This window comes from Dipodomys spectabilis, unplaced genomic scaffold (assembly GCF_019054845.1).
Source record: "Dipodomys spectabilis isolate Male_0828 unplaced genomic scaffold, ASM1905484v1 ptg000277l, whole genome shotgun sequence".
Lineage (NCBI taxonomy): Eukaryota > Metazoa > Chordata > Mammalia > Rodentia > Heteromyidae > Dipodomys > Dipodomys spectabilis.
The window spans coordinates 312,933-326,350 of NW_024870954.1; the positions used below are offsets into that span (position 1 = coordinate 312,933).

General features: G+C 57.0%; 1 protein-coding gene across 1 annotated transcript in view; it reads left to right on the plus strand.

The window, feature by feature from the left end:
- The window catches only part of Vipr2 (vasoactive intestinal peptide receptor 2), an 81,916-nt gene that overhangs the window by 37,395 nt on the left and 31,103 nt on the right, over window positions 1-13,418 (plus strand). The window lies entirely within an intron of this gene.

The window sequence follows — 13,418 nt, forward strand, 5'->3', positions numbered from 1 at the left end:
CTCATGTTCGGGACTCACCGATTCTCAGTAACTTCAGAGAAATCACAGGGAAGCAAACGGTCTTTGCTGATGGTAGACACCTGTACACGGCCATGCTGCCTCCAGGCAGCCTCCCTGATGCCTTCTTGCCCGGTTCTCAGTGTGGGCTCCAGGGAAGCAGCAACCTTTCTTCTCCCTGAGATGGTGACAGACATGGCCAACACCAGGGCAGCTTTTCAGGCTCAAAAGCTGGGTTTGCTGTCTAGAGCACTTGGCTGTAGTGTCTCATCTCAGGCTGTGTGGTTTAGTGGTGCTGGTGTCTGGTCTGGTGTGTCAGGCTGTGTGTGCAGTGGTGCTGGTGTCTGGTCTGGTGTGTCAGGCTGTGTGTGCAGTGGTGCTGGTGTCTGGTCTGGTGTGTCAGGCTGTGTGGTGCAGTGGTGCTGGTGTCTGGTGTGTCAGGCTGTGTGGTGCAGTGGTGCTGGTGTCTGGTCTGGTGTGTCACTCTGTGTGGTGCAGTGGTGCTGGTGTCTGGTCTGGTGTGTCAGGCTGTGTGGTTTAGTGGTGCTGGTGTCTGGTCTGGTGTGTCAGGCTGTGTGGTTTAGTGGTGCTGGTGTCTGGTCTGGTGTGTCAGGCTGTGTGTGCAGTGGTGCTGGTGTCTGGTCTGGTGTGTCAGGCTGTGTGGTGCAGTGGTGCTGGTGTCTGGTGTGTCAGGCTGTGTGGTGCAGTGGTGCTGGTGTCTGGTCTGGTGTGTCAGGCTGTGTGGTGCACTGGTGCTGGTGTCTGGTGTGTCAGGCTGTGTGGTGCAGTGGTGCTGGTGTCTGGTCTGGTGTGTCAGGCTGTGTGTGCAGTGGTGCTGGTGTCTGGTCTGGTGTGTCAGGCTGTGTGGTGCAGTGGTGCTGGTGTCTGGTCTGGTGTGTCAGGCTGTGTGTGCAATGGTGCTGGTGTCTGGTCTGGTGTGTCAGGCTGTGTGATGCACTGGTGCTTGTGTCTGGTGTGTCAGGCTGTGTGGTGCAGTGGTGCTGGTGTCTGGTGGCTCAGGCTGTGTGGTATAGTGATGCTGGTGTCTGGTCTGGTGTGTCAGGCTGTGTGGTTTAGTGGTGCTGGTGTCTGGTCTGGTGTGTCAGGCTGTGTGATGCACTGGTGCTGGTGTCTGGTGTGTCAGGCTGTGTGTGCAGTGGTGCTGGTGTCTGGTCTGGTGTGTCAGGCTGTGTGGTGCAGTGGTGCTTGTGTCTGGTGTGTCAGGCTGTGTGTGCAGTGGTGCTGGTGTCTGGTCTGGTGTGTCAGGCTGTGTGATGCACTGGTGCTGGTGTCTGGTCTGGTGTGTCAGGCTGTGTGGTGCAGTGGTGCTGGTGTCTGGTCTGGTGTGTCAGGCTGTGTGTGCAGTGGTGCTGGTGTCTGGTCTGGTGTGTCAGGCTGTGTGGTATAGTGATGCTGGTGTCTGGTCTGGTGTGTCAGGCTGTGTGGTTTAGTGGTGCTGGTGTCTGGTCTGGTGTGTCAGGCTGTGTGATGCACTGGTGCTGGTGTCTGGTGTGTCAGGCTGTGTGTGCAGTGGTGCTGGTGTCTGGTCTGGTGTGTCAGGCTGTGTGGTGCAGTGGTGCTGGTGTCTGGTGTGTCAGGCTGTGTGTGCAGTGGTGCTGGTGTCTGGTCTGGTGTGTCAGGCTGTGTGATGCACTGGTGCTGGTGTCTGGTCTGGTGTGTCAGGCTGTGTGGTGCAGTGGTGCTGGTGTCTGGTGTGTCAGGCTGTGTGTGCAGTGGTGCTGGTGTCTGGTCTGGTGTGTCAGGCTGTGTGTGCAGTGGTGCTGGTGTCTGGTCTGGTGTGTCAGGCTGTGGTGCAGTGGTGCTGGTGTCTGGTCTGGTGTGTCAGGCTGTGTGTGCAGTGGTGCTGGTGTCTGGTCTGGTGTGTCAGGCTGTGTGGTGCACTGGTGCTGGTGTCTGGTCTGGTGTGTCAGGCTGTGTGATGCACTGGTGCTGGTATCTGGTCTGGTGTGTCAGGCTGTGTGGTGCAGTGGTGCTGGTGTCTGGTCTGGTGTGTCAGGCTGTGTGTGCAGTGGTGCTGGTGTCTGGTCTGGTGTGTCAGGCTGTGTGGTGCAGTGGTGCTGGTGTCTGGTCTGGTGTGTCAGGCTGTGTGTGCAGTGGTGCTGGTGTCTGGTGTGTCAGGCTGTGTGTGCAATGGTGCTGGTGTCTGGTCTGGTGTGTCAGGCTGTGTGTGCAGTGGTGCTGGTGTCTGGTCTGGTGTGTCAGGCTGTGTGGTGCAGTGGTGCTGGTGTCTGGTCTGGTGTGTCAGGCTGTGTGGTGCAGTGGTGCTGGTGTCTGGTCTGGTGTGTCAGGCTGTGTGGTGCAGTGGTGCTGGTGTCTGGTCTGGTGTGTCAGGCTGTGTGGTGCACTGGTGCTGGTGTCTGGTCTGGTGTGTCAGGCTGTGTGGTGCAGTGGTGCTGGTGTCTGGTGTGTCAGGCTGTGTGGTGCAGTGGTGCTGGTGTCTGGTCTGGTGTGTCAGGCTGTGTGGTGCAGTGGTGCTGGTGTCTGGTCTGGTGTGTCAGGCTGTGTGGTGCAGTGGTGCTGGTGTCTGGTCTGGTGTGTCAGGCTGTGTGTGCAGTGGTGCTGGTGTCTGGTCTGGTTTGTCAGGCTGTGTGGTGCAGTGGTGCTGGTGTCTGGTGTGTCAGGCTGTGTGTGCAGTGGTGCTGGTGTCTGGTCTGGTGTGTCAGGCTGTGTGGTGCAGTGGTGCTGGTGTCTGGTCTGGTGTGTCAGGCTGTGTGTGCAGTGGTGCTGGTGTCTGGTCTGGTGTGTCAGGCTGTGTGGTATAGTGGTGCTGGTGTCTGGTCTGGTGTGTCAGGCTGTGTGATGCACTGGTGCTGGTGTCTGGTCTGGTGGCTCAGGCTGTGTGGTGCAGTGGTGCTGGTGTCTGGTGTGTCAGGCTGTGTGGTGCAGTGGTGCTGGTGTCTGGTCTGGTGTGTCAGGCTGTGTGGTGCAGTGGTGCTGGTGTCTGGTCTGGTGTGTCAGGCTGTGTGGTGCAGTGGTGCTGGTGTCTGGTCTGGTGTGTCAGGCTGTGTGTGCAGTGGTGCTGGTGTCTGGTCTGGTGTGTCACTCTGTGTGGTATAGTGGTGCTGGTGTCTGGTCTGGTGTGTCAGGCTGTGTGATGCACTGGTGCTGGTGTCTGATCTGGTGGCTCAGGCTGTGTGGTGCAGTGGTGCTGGTGTCTGGTGTGTCAGGCTGTGTGGTGCAGTGGTGCTGGTGTCTGGTCTGGTGTGTCAGGCTGTGTGATGCACTGGTGCTGGTGTCTGGTGTGTCAGGCTGTGGTGCAGTGGTGCTGGTGTCTGGTGTGTCAGGCTGTGGTGCAGTGGTGCTGGTGTCTGGTCTGGTGTGTCAGGCTGTGTGGTGCAGTGGTGCTGGTGTCTGGTCTGGTGGCTCATGCTGTGTGGTGCAGTGGTGCTGGTGTCTGGTCTGGTGTGTCAGGCTGTGTGTGCAGTGGTGCTGGTGTCTGGTCTGGTGTGTCAGGCTGTGTGTGCAGTGGTGCTGGTGTCTGGTGTGTCAGGCTGTGTGGTTTAGTGGTGCTGGTGTCTGGTCTGGTGTGTCAGGCTGTGTGATGCACTGGTGCTGGTGTCTGGTCTGGTGGCTCAGGCTGTGTGGTACAGTGATGCTGGTGCCTGGTCTGGTGTCTCAGAAGGGTTGTTTCTGCAGAAAGAGGGGTTCCTAGGCTCTGATCTGAGGACCTGAGTTCTGACCCCCGCAGGCTGCCGGCCAGGAACGATGTGTCTTCAGGGGCAGCCCTCTTGGGCTGGCTCTCTGCAGCGTGGGCTGCAGTCAGGCTAGGCCAGACCAGACCGTCAGGAGTTTTGAAGCCGGTGGGGAGCACCTGCCACCTGGGCTTCATTTCATGTTGGCACCAGATGTAAACCGGCATACATTTGGTGCTGAGCAGTGACCAAGGCCCAACCAACACAGGTGTGTGGCTCTCTGGGGACACCCAAGTCTGGTGCTCACGGTGTGTTCACTCCCTCCTGAATCTTCTCCTGAAGGCATGGAGACGCTGGGTCCCTCCAGTCATAAAGAATGATGGGGGTGCAGGAATGTTCCCATCAGCGCAGCATCAGCTCTCTGCCCAGGGGCACCTCATTTCCTCAGTTTCCCTTAGGTCTGAAACTGGGCCTGAAACTGCCTCCTGCTGCAGGACTGCTAACTAGCCTTCCTGTCTAACTTGGAAAACCTGTGTCTTCTGAAACACTTCGGAGGGCATAATGTACACTCCCTGATAATGGATTAGGAAGTAAGATACTTTAATGTGAGAAAGCAGCAGAAATGATGGCCCAAAACCAAAAGGATTTTCCTTCCTGATTGTACTTTCTGCTTTTTGAATACTTTGATCCTGGGTTATTTTAAGGACGCATTGCAAGAGGAAAAGGCAGAATCTGTGGTATGTTCCCAGAGGCTCTGAGAGAGATGGGCTCAGGGTGGGCACTCGGTGGATGCGTGCTGCTCAGGCTGGGCCCCGGGGCGAGCCCAGGAAAGCAGCCAGGAGATGCCCCCTTGTCACCAGCCCCTAGCAGTCCACCATCACTCATCAGCTCACCCTTCCCAGACTTACAGGTATTGATTTCCCACTCACACAGATCAAATTCTGCCATGGGTGTTACACATACAATCATTATTGACTGCAAAACTAGTTCAATTCAAGGAAAACCATAGGCTCCACAAAGCCATAGCTGGCTGCAGATGGCGGAATCAAAAGGCGACAGGTAGGACTTTGAGTGCAGGTCCTTGTTCAGGCTGCTGCCCAGTTCTGCACAGCTCCTCCCAAGCCCAAATGTCCTGACTGGGGCCTGAGAATATCTCCAATCTACGCTCAAGGACCAGCAGCGGCCCAGTGACTGGAAGACACAAAGGCGCACAGAACTCACCCCTGCCTCTGCTCCTGTTAGAGGTGCGGGCGGCTCTGGCCTTGCTGGGACCCGCACAGAGGCCGCTCTGGCCCGTAAAGACCGTGCCTGCCTAGTTCTTAAGAAAAGAGCGCTCTGCTAAATTTAGCCCCGGGCTGTTTGGCATTTCAGCCCTCCATGTGTCAAGTAGACGCATTTCTTCCATATTATGCCATATTCCCAAAATATTTACACTCTCTCCTGCAGCATCTCTCCACTGTAGCCACTCTTCCTACAGCTTTGCTTCCCTTGCCAACCCATGCCAGACTGTTCTTAGTGTGTGTGCTTGGTCCCCACCATGTGTGGTGTGAGCGGTGTGTGCATCTGGTCTCCATGGGTGAGCAGTGTGAGCGGTGTGTGTGTCTGGTCTCCATTGGTGAGCAGTGTGAGCGGTGTGTGTCTGGTCTCCATGGGTGAGCAGTGTGAGCGGTGTGGGTGTCTGGTCTCCATTGGTGAGCAGTGTGAGCGGTGTGTGTCTGTTCTCCATTGGTGAGCAGTGTGAGTGTTGTGTGTGTCTGGTCTCCATTGGTGAGCAGTGTGAGTGTTGTGTGTCTGGTCTCCATTGGTGAGCAGTGTGAGTGTTGTGTGTCTGGTCTCCATTGGTGAGCAGTGTGAGTGTTGTGTGTCTGGTCTCCATGGGTGAACAGTGTGAGTGTTGTGTGCGTCTGGTACCCATTGGTGAGCAGTGTGAGTGTTGTGCATCTGGTCTCCATTGGTGAGCAGTGTGAGCGGTGTGTGCATCTGGTCTCCATTGGTGAGCAGTGTGAGCGGTGTGTGCATCTGGTCTCCATTGGTGACCACTGTGAGCGTTGTGTGTATCTGGTCTCCATTGGTGAGCAGTGTGAGCGGTGTGTGTGTCTGGTCTCCATTGGTGAGCAGTGTGAGCGGTGTGTACATCTGGTCTCCATGGGTGAGCAGTGTGAGCGTTGTGTGTCTGGTCTCCATTGGTGAGCAGTGTGAGCGGTGTGTGTCTGGTCTCCATTGGTGAGCAGTGTGAGCGGTGTGTGTGTCTGGTCTCCATTGGTGAGCAGTGTGAGCGGTGTGTGTCTGGTCTCAATTGGTGAGCAGTGTGAGCGGTGTGTGAGCCTGTTCTCCATTGGTGAGCAGTGTGAGTGTTGTGTGTCTGGTCTCCATTGGTCAGCAGTGTGAGTGTTGTGTGTCTGGTCTCCATTGGTGAGCAGTGTGAGTGGTGTGTGAGCCTGTTCTCCATTGGTGAGCAGTGTGAGCGGTGTGTGTGTCTGGTCTCCATTGGTGAGCAGTGTGAGTGTTATGTGTCTGGTCTCCATTGGTGAGCAGTATGAGCGGTGTGTGTGTCTGGGTCCATGGGTGAGCAGTGTGATTGTTGTGTGTGTCTGATCTCCATTGGTGAGCAGTGTGAGCGGTGTGTGTGTCTGGTCTCCATTGGTGAGCAGTGTGAGCGGTGTGTGTCTGGTCTCCATTGGTGAGCAGTGTGAGCGGTGTGTGTCTGATCTCCATTGGTGAGCAGTGTGAGCAGTGTGTGAGCCTGTTCTCCATTGGTGAGCAGTGTGAGTGTTGTGTGTGCCTGGTCTCCATTGGTGAGCAGTGTGAGTGTTGTGTGTGCCTGGTCTCCATTGGTGAGCAGTGTGAGCGGTGTGTGTGTCTGGTCTCCATTGGTGAGCAGTGTGAGCGGTGTGTGTCTGGTCTCCATTGGTGAGCAGTGTGAGCGGTGTATGTGTCTGGTCTCCATTGGTGAGCAGTGTGAGCGGTGTGTGTCTGGTCTCCATTGGTGAGCAGTGTGAGCGGTGTATGTGTCTGGTCTCCATTGGTGAGCAGTGTGAGCGGTGTGTGCATCTGGTCTCCATTGGTGAGCAGTGTGAGCGGTGTGTGTCTGGTCTCCATTGGTGAGCAGTGTGAGCGTTGTGTGTCTGGTCTCCATTGGTGAGCAGTGTGAGCAGTGTGCGTGTCTGGTCTCCATTGGTGAGCAGTGTGAGCGGTGTGCGTGTCTGGTCTCCATTGGTGAGCAGTGTGAGCGGTGTGCGTGTCTGGTCTCCATTGGTGAGCAGTGTGAGCGGTGTGTGTCTGGTCTCCATTGGTGAGCAGTGTGAGCGGTGTGTGTGTCTGGTCTCCATTGGTGAGCAGTGTGAGCGGTGTGTGTGTCTGGTCTCCATTGGTGAGCAGTGTGAGCGGTGTGTGTGTCTGGTCTCCATTGGTGAGCAGTGTGAGCGGTGTGTGTCTGGTCTCCATTGGTGAGCAGTGTGAGCGGTGTGTGTGTCTGGTCTCCATTGGTGAGCAGTGTGAGCGGTGTGTGTGTCTGGTCTCCATTGGTGAGCAGTGTGAGCGGTGTGTGTGTCTGGTCTCCATTGGTGAGCAGTGTGAGTGTTGTGTGTGCCTGGTCTCCATTGGTGAGCAGTGTGAGCGGTGTGTGCATCTGGTCTCCATTGGTGACCACTGTGAGTGTTGTGTGCATCTGGTCTCCATTGGTGAGCAGTGTGAGCGGTGTGTACATCTGGTCTCCATTGGTGAGCAGTGTGAGCGTTGTGTGTCTGGTCTCCATTGGTGAGCAGTGTGAGCGGTGTATGTGTCTGGTCTCCATTGGTGAGCAGTGTGAGCGGTGTGTGTCTGGTCTCCATTGGTGAGCAGTGTGAGCGTTGTGTGTCTGGTCTCCATTGGTGAGCAGTGTGAGCGTTGTGTGTCTGGTCTCCATTGGTGAGCAGTGTGAGCGTTGTGTGTCTGGTCTCCATTGGTGAGCAGTGTGAGCGGTGTGTGGGTCTGGTCTCCATTGGTGAGCAGTGTGAGCAGTGTGTGTCTGGTCTCCCCGCGTGAACAGTGGGGTGCTGCGTGCCTGTCTGTCTCCTGCCCATGATCACAGCCTGCTGGACTTGGCCAGGTCTGGTGTCCCAGTAGGACAAGCACCCCAGGGGTCAGACACCATGGGAACTCCGCTGTCCAGTGTGTGTGTGGCACAGGCAGGGTCCTCTGGGCCGAGGTCCGGGCAGCGTCTCTGTATCTTATGGGAGGGCTGTGGTCCCCTGCGGTGCCTGGCATCCGGGACCGTGTGTGGTGAGCTGACGCCAGACTTTGGTGTTGAGGAAAGGGGTGCTTGGGTCAGGAAGAGCAAGGCCAGCGTGGAAGGGCGTCTTGACAGTGTGGACAGAATGGGCAGGACCTGTCCTAAAGATGGAGCTGCACCCGTGGCTGCTCTCCAAAGTCCTGAGGCTGAACTCGAGTTCACAGACAGAACTGTGATCCACAAATGGCTTCCAGAAACAGACACAATGATTAGCCATGCTTAAGCCCACTTGGCCTTAACTGTCTTCGAACTAATGCTCTGCAATAAAGCACTGGAGACGTCTCTTCAGGCACAGGGAAACCAGAGGCTGACGGTCCAGAGGAGAGGCAAGGCACTGAGGTTGGAACGTACAATCTAGAAAATGATGTGTCTGATGGACCCCGCCACGGGGCCTTGGCCAGGAGAGCTTCCTGGAGCCCAAACCCAGGCTCACTGCCTGGCAGCCTTGCTCCTTCTTGACATCAGCATCCAGACTGTGGCTCACCCACTGTGCCCTGTGGGCCGGTGTGGCCATGCAGAGACCTTTCCGCCGAAACTGGCTCCACGCACAGTGGCAGTCCTGTCCTAGCATCCCTGCCCTTCTTGAGGTGTGTCTGCCACCCCAAGAGGCCAGGTCGCCAGAGAGGTGCATCCCAGGGGACCGTGTCCCGGGACAGACTGACCCCAGGGGAGCTGTGTCCCAGAACAGGCTGTGCTCAGAAGCCAGGTCTCCACATATGCATGCCCCAGGGGAGCTGTGTCCCAGGGTTTGCTCTCAGTAGCGCTGAGTCTTCAGGAAGGACAGGGCAGAGGCCGTGTCTCTAGGACAGACCGTGTCTCAGGAGAGGCCACGATGTCCCCAAGGGAGGCCATGGCTGAGGAAGGGCTTTGTCTTGAGCCAGAGGCCACGTCCATTAGAGGACAAGGCCTCTCTATGTCCCAGGAGGGCTTCCCAGTAGAAGCCAGGACCCCAGGGAAGGACAGGCTCCTGGCGGCCGAGCCGGGACTTGCTGGGACACACACCTGGGTGGCCTCTGGCCTGCACCCTATGCGCGTCCCCTGGGGCCGGGCCCACCTGGATCCAGTGTCCAGTCCCTTCCTCAGCTGGGGAGGAGGGAGACCAGAGGGTCTGAGACTGAAGGAGGTGCTTCTTCCCGGGCCAGCGGAGGTGCTGCTGCTGTGCTCTGTGCACAGAATGAACAAGGGACTGCAGATGTAAGAGATGGCGGCTTCCTTCCCTCAGCACCGCCCCTCCCCGGCCTCCAAAGACAGGCAGACCTTGTCCCTGCCAGGAAGACTCCTCTTGCAGCAACAGGTGGAGACTCAAGTGTGGCCCCACTCCAGCCTTGGCTGCCATTGTACAGCTTCACTAGCTACCTCCTGGGAGAAGAGCCGGGGGCAGGGAGGAGCTTCAGGGAGGAGCTTCAGGGAGGAGCCCAGGGCAGGGAGGAGCCCAGGGCAGGGAGGAGCCCTGGGCAGGGAGGAGCTTCAGGCAGGGAGGTGCCCAGGGCAGGGAGGAGCCCAGGGCAGGGAGGAGCTTCAGGGAGGAGCTTCAGGGAGGAGCCCAGGGCAGGGAGGAGCTTCAGGCAGGGAGGTGCCCAGGGCAGGGAGGAGCCCGGGGCAGGGAGGAGCTTCAGGCAGGGAGGAGCCCAGGGCAGGGAGGAGCCCAGGGCAGGGAGGAGCTTCAGGCAGGGAGGAGCCCGGGGCAGGGAGGAGCTTCAGGCAGGGAGGAGCCCAGGGCAGGGAGGAGCCTGGGGCAGGGAGGAGCTTCAGGGAGGAGCTTCAGGCAGGGAGGAGCCCGGGGCAGGGAGGAGCTTCAGGCAGGGAGGAGCCCGGGGCAGGGGCCCGGGGCAGGGAGGAGCTCCGGAGGTCGGGCTGGCAGCTGCCCCAGCGCCCCTCGTTGAGTCTGGGCATCAGCCCTCTCATCTGTGAAGGAGTGGTTGGTTCTTCACCGCAGACTCTAGACTTCCACAGCTGCTGTGGGGAGACATTCACAGGCTGCACCTTCAACCCAGAGGAGTCCCTTTGTGAAAAGTAGACGTTCATGGTGCTCTGTAGTGCATGCAGAGCTCCTCGGCCCCGCAAGGCCTCCGCCGCCAGGACCAGCCAGCCTCAGAGCTGAACAAGTAGCTAGTGCTGCAGCAGGCCCGTGCTTGCTGCTCCTCGGTCATAACAACACAGTGTGACGGTAAAGCAGAGTACCCCCGGCATTTACATGGTTAGGGCTTTTGGGTCATCTAGAGATGATTTGAAGTATATGGAAGAAGGGCACCACTTCCTGCAATGCTGGGGCCATTTTGTGCAAGGGACAGAAGCCCCTCCCACCCTGGGGCTCTCGGAGCAGGCCCTGCGGGCTTCGGGAAGCTCTGGGGATGCGTCCACATAGCCAACACCCAGGCCAGGCCACCAGCTCCTTCCTGGCAGCGGCACAGGGACTGTTAGCGTGGGGGGTGGGGGGGGCTCTCTGTGGCCACGCAGCATGTTGGAAACCACCAGACCACAGGGATGGTTGTAGGCTTTATTTCTGAAAGGTATTTCTTACCCTTTTTGGTTTGGTTTGGGTTTTATGAGACAGCATCATGCCGTGTAGGATGGCCTCAAACTCAGCAACTTCTGCTAGTCACCTGACATTCACCATCCCCCCTGACAATACAAATAGCCTTTAAGCACACGTAAAGATTCTTGGGCCCCAATACCAAGGATAAAACCTCTGCCTGCTACTAGGCAGACACCACCGAGCGACATCCGAAGGCTGTTTCCTCTTTAAAGAACACTTTGTCCAGAGTAAATTTTCCCTGAGGAAATTTCTGAGCACACTGTATGGAAGGGTATAACGTATGTTTGTGAAATAAAAGTGAACAGTTATTTGGACTACAGGAAAAAAGAAAATTGTACATCCCATGACAGAGTCCCTCCACACACGTCGCTGAGCTCCTCCGGAAGGGCACTCTCCACACGCATCGCTGCCTGGCCCTGACGTGCTAATCAGACCCCAAGCTCCCACTGCCTCGGCACCCCAGAAGACAGCCTGTGAGGTTCACGCACATGCGGTCAGCGCAAGGCAGGCAGGGCCAGCACTGGCCTCATGTACATGCGGTCAGCGCAAGGCAGCCAGGGCCAGCACTGGCCTCACGCACATGCGGTCAGCACAAGGCAGCCAGGGCCAGCACTGGCCTCACGCACATGTGGTCAGCGCAAGGCAGCCAGGGCCAGCACTGGCCTCACATACATGCGGTCAGCGCAAGGCAGCCAGGGCCAGCACTCGCCTCACACACATGCGGTCAGCGCAAGGCAGCCAGGGCCTCCACTGGCCTCACGCACATGCGGTCAGCGCAAGGCAGCCAGGGCCTCCACTGGCCTCACGCACATGTGGTCAGCGCAAGGCAGCCAGGGCCAGCACTGGCCTCACGCACATGCGGTCAGCGCAAGGCAGCCAGGGCCAGCACTGGCCTCACGCACATGTGGTCAGCGCAAGGCAGCCAGGGCCAGCACTCGCCTCACACACATGCGGTCAGCGCAAGGCAGCCAGGGCCAGCACTCGCCTCACACACATGCGGTCAGCGCAAGGCAGCCAGGGCCTCCACTGGCCTCATGCACATGTGGTCAGCGCAAGGCAGCCAGGGCCAGCACTGGCCTCACGCACATGCGGTCAGTGCAAGGCAGGCAGGGCCAGCACTGGCCTCACGCACATGTGGTCAGCGCAAGGCAGGCAGGGCCAGCACTGGCCTCACGCACATGCGGTCAGCGCAAGGCAGGCAGGGCCAGCACTGGCCTTCGAGCACATGCGGTCAGCGCAAGGCAGCCAGGGCCAGCACTGGCCTTCAGGCCACGCTGACAAGGTCCCCTCTGTTATCTGAGAATGCCTCCGGCCATTTGGTCACCACAGGCTCCTTCCCCGGGGGACATCCAAGATCAGAATCAGAACCCCAGTAGGTTCCGGCAAGTCCAGCACACAGAAGGAGTAAGAATCACCTCAGGAGCGACACACCAGGTCTGAAGGATGCCCAAAGCATGGTGCTCGTGATGCCGTCTAGAAAGTCCACACGGGTCTCTGATTCAGATTTTAGTTTTCCAAGCCAGTTTGCATTTTCCTGGAAAATGTATGCCTGGGTCTTAACTTTCCTGAGATTGCTTGGGCACATGCAATCTAACATGCTCCTTCTTGCTTAGCAAAGTGCGTGTGCCTATTTGGTCATCTCATGTAAATTTGGCTAAGCAGCTCAGACTCATGCTGTCATTGCAGACTCTGTAGTAGATAAGATCATTCAGGTCGTCTTTTGTTCCTTTGTTGTTTTTTTCCAATAAAGGCTCCTAGTTCTAAGGTGTTAGGCTCACCGCTCTCCTGTAGAAACCTTCTTAGATCTGGTGGAAGTAGCTGTGAACATGATATCTGTGCCTGGTGGTATAACCATGTCATGTTCAGTTCAGATGGAGAACCTGGTGTCCATTTTAGGTGCAGTGTACTGGAAGCTCCCACCCAAGTTTGACTTCAGTGTGGTGCAAGAAACTGACTTAATAAAAGTGTTCTCTGGAAACAAAACCAAAAGCAAAGATGCACAGAACAAGTTACAGACTGGAGCTCTGAGTTCAGAGAAATCCAGCTGGGGTTTCTGGCTCTGAGCTTTGGGCATCTTTCCATGGCTGGGGGGTGGGAGGGAAGGGCGGGGGGGGGGGGGAGCTCCAGCCGGCAGCCCTCCCGGCTGCACTGGGAGTGTTCTGGAAGGTCTCCAGGCGCTCTTGGGGCTCTTTCATGGCCACACAGCACTGGTGATGGTTTCTCTGAAGTGTATGGCAACTCTTTCAGCTTTAACTCACAGGTCTTGAGGACAGGACAGTGATTTCAAACCAGAAAGTGGAACAAAACTGAAAATGTTATTTCGAGAAATCATGGTGTGACATTGGAGAAAAACAGTTTTGAAGTGCAGTAACGTTTAGAGACACCAGGCAGGACTAAATCCTGACCGGCCCGTTGCAGGCTTCCCCCGAAACACACCTTTTCTCTCTGTGCTCGTTTTATTACTGCCGGACCACGGCCACATACCGTAGGACTGCCGGGTCCGCAGGAGGGCAGCCTCCCTAAACACAGAGCTGGGGCAAGGCCACTGCCCACCGCCTCAGCTACGACCCCCAGCCCCCGGCCCCACAACTCCTGAGGGTTCCTGGCTCCAGGAAGTCCATGGTGGCTCTTTCAAACTCTCTGGCGGCAGGGAGCACAGAAGGACCCACAGTTGTGTCCTCTTCCAGAACAGGTCTTTTTGCCACTTATATAAAGTCCTACATGCCTGAAAATGTAAAACACACAAGAAGAGCTTCTGAATTCTGCAGGGCTTTTGTTTCCCAGAGAATATTTTACCAAATTGCTATGAGTTACAGAAAACTCACTTGAAAAGTAAACATGAGTTCTTCAGATCTGTAAAACAGAACATCAAAGAACCAATCAAGTTTCAAACAAAAAGTCATAAAAATTACAGCCCTGCTCCAGAGCTCTCAGTGCATGGAGTCTGCTCTGGTGCACCGGG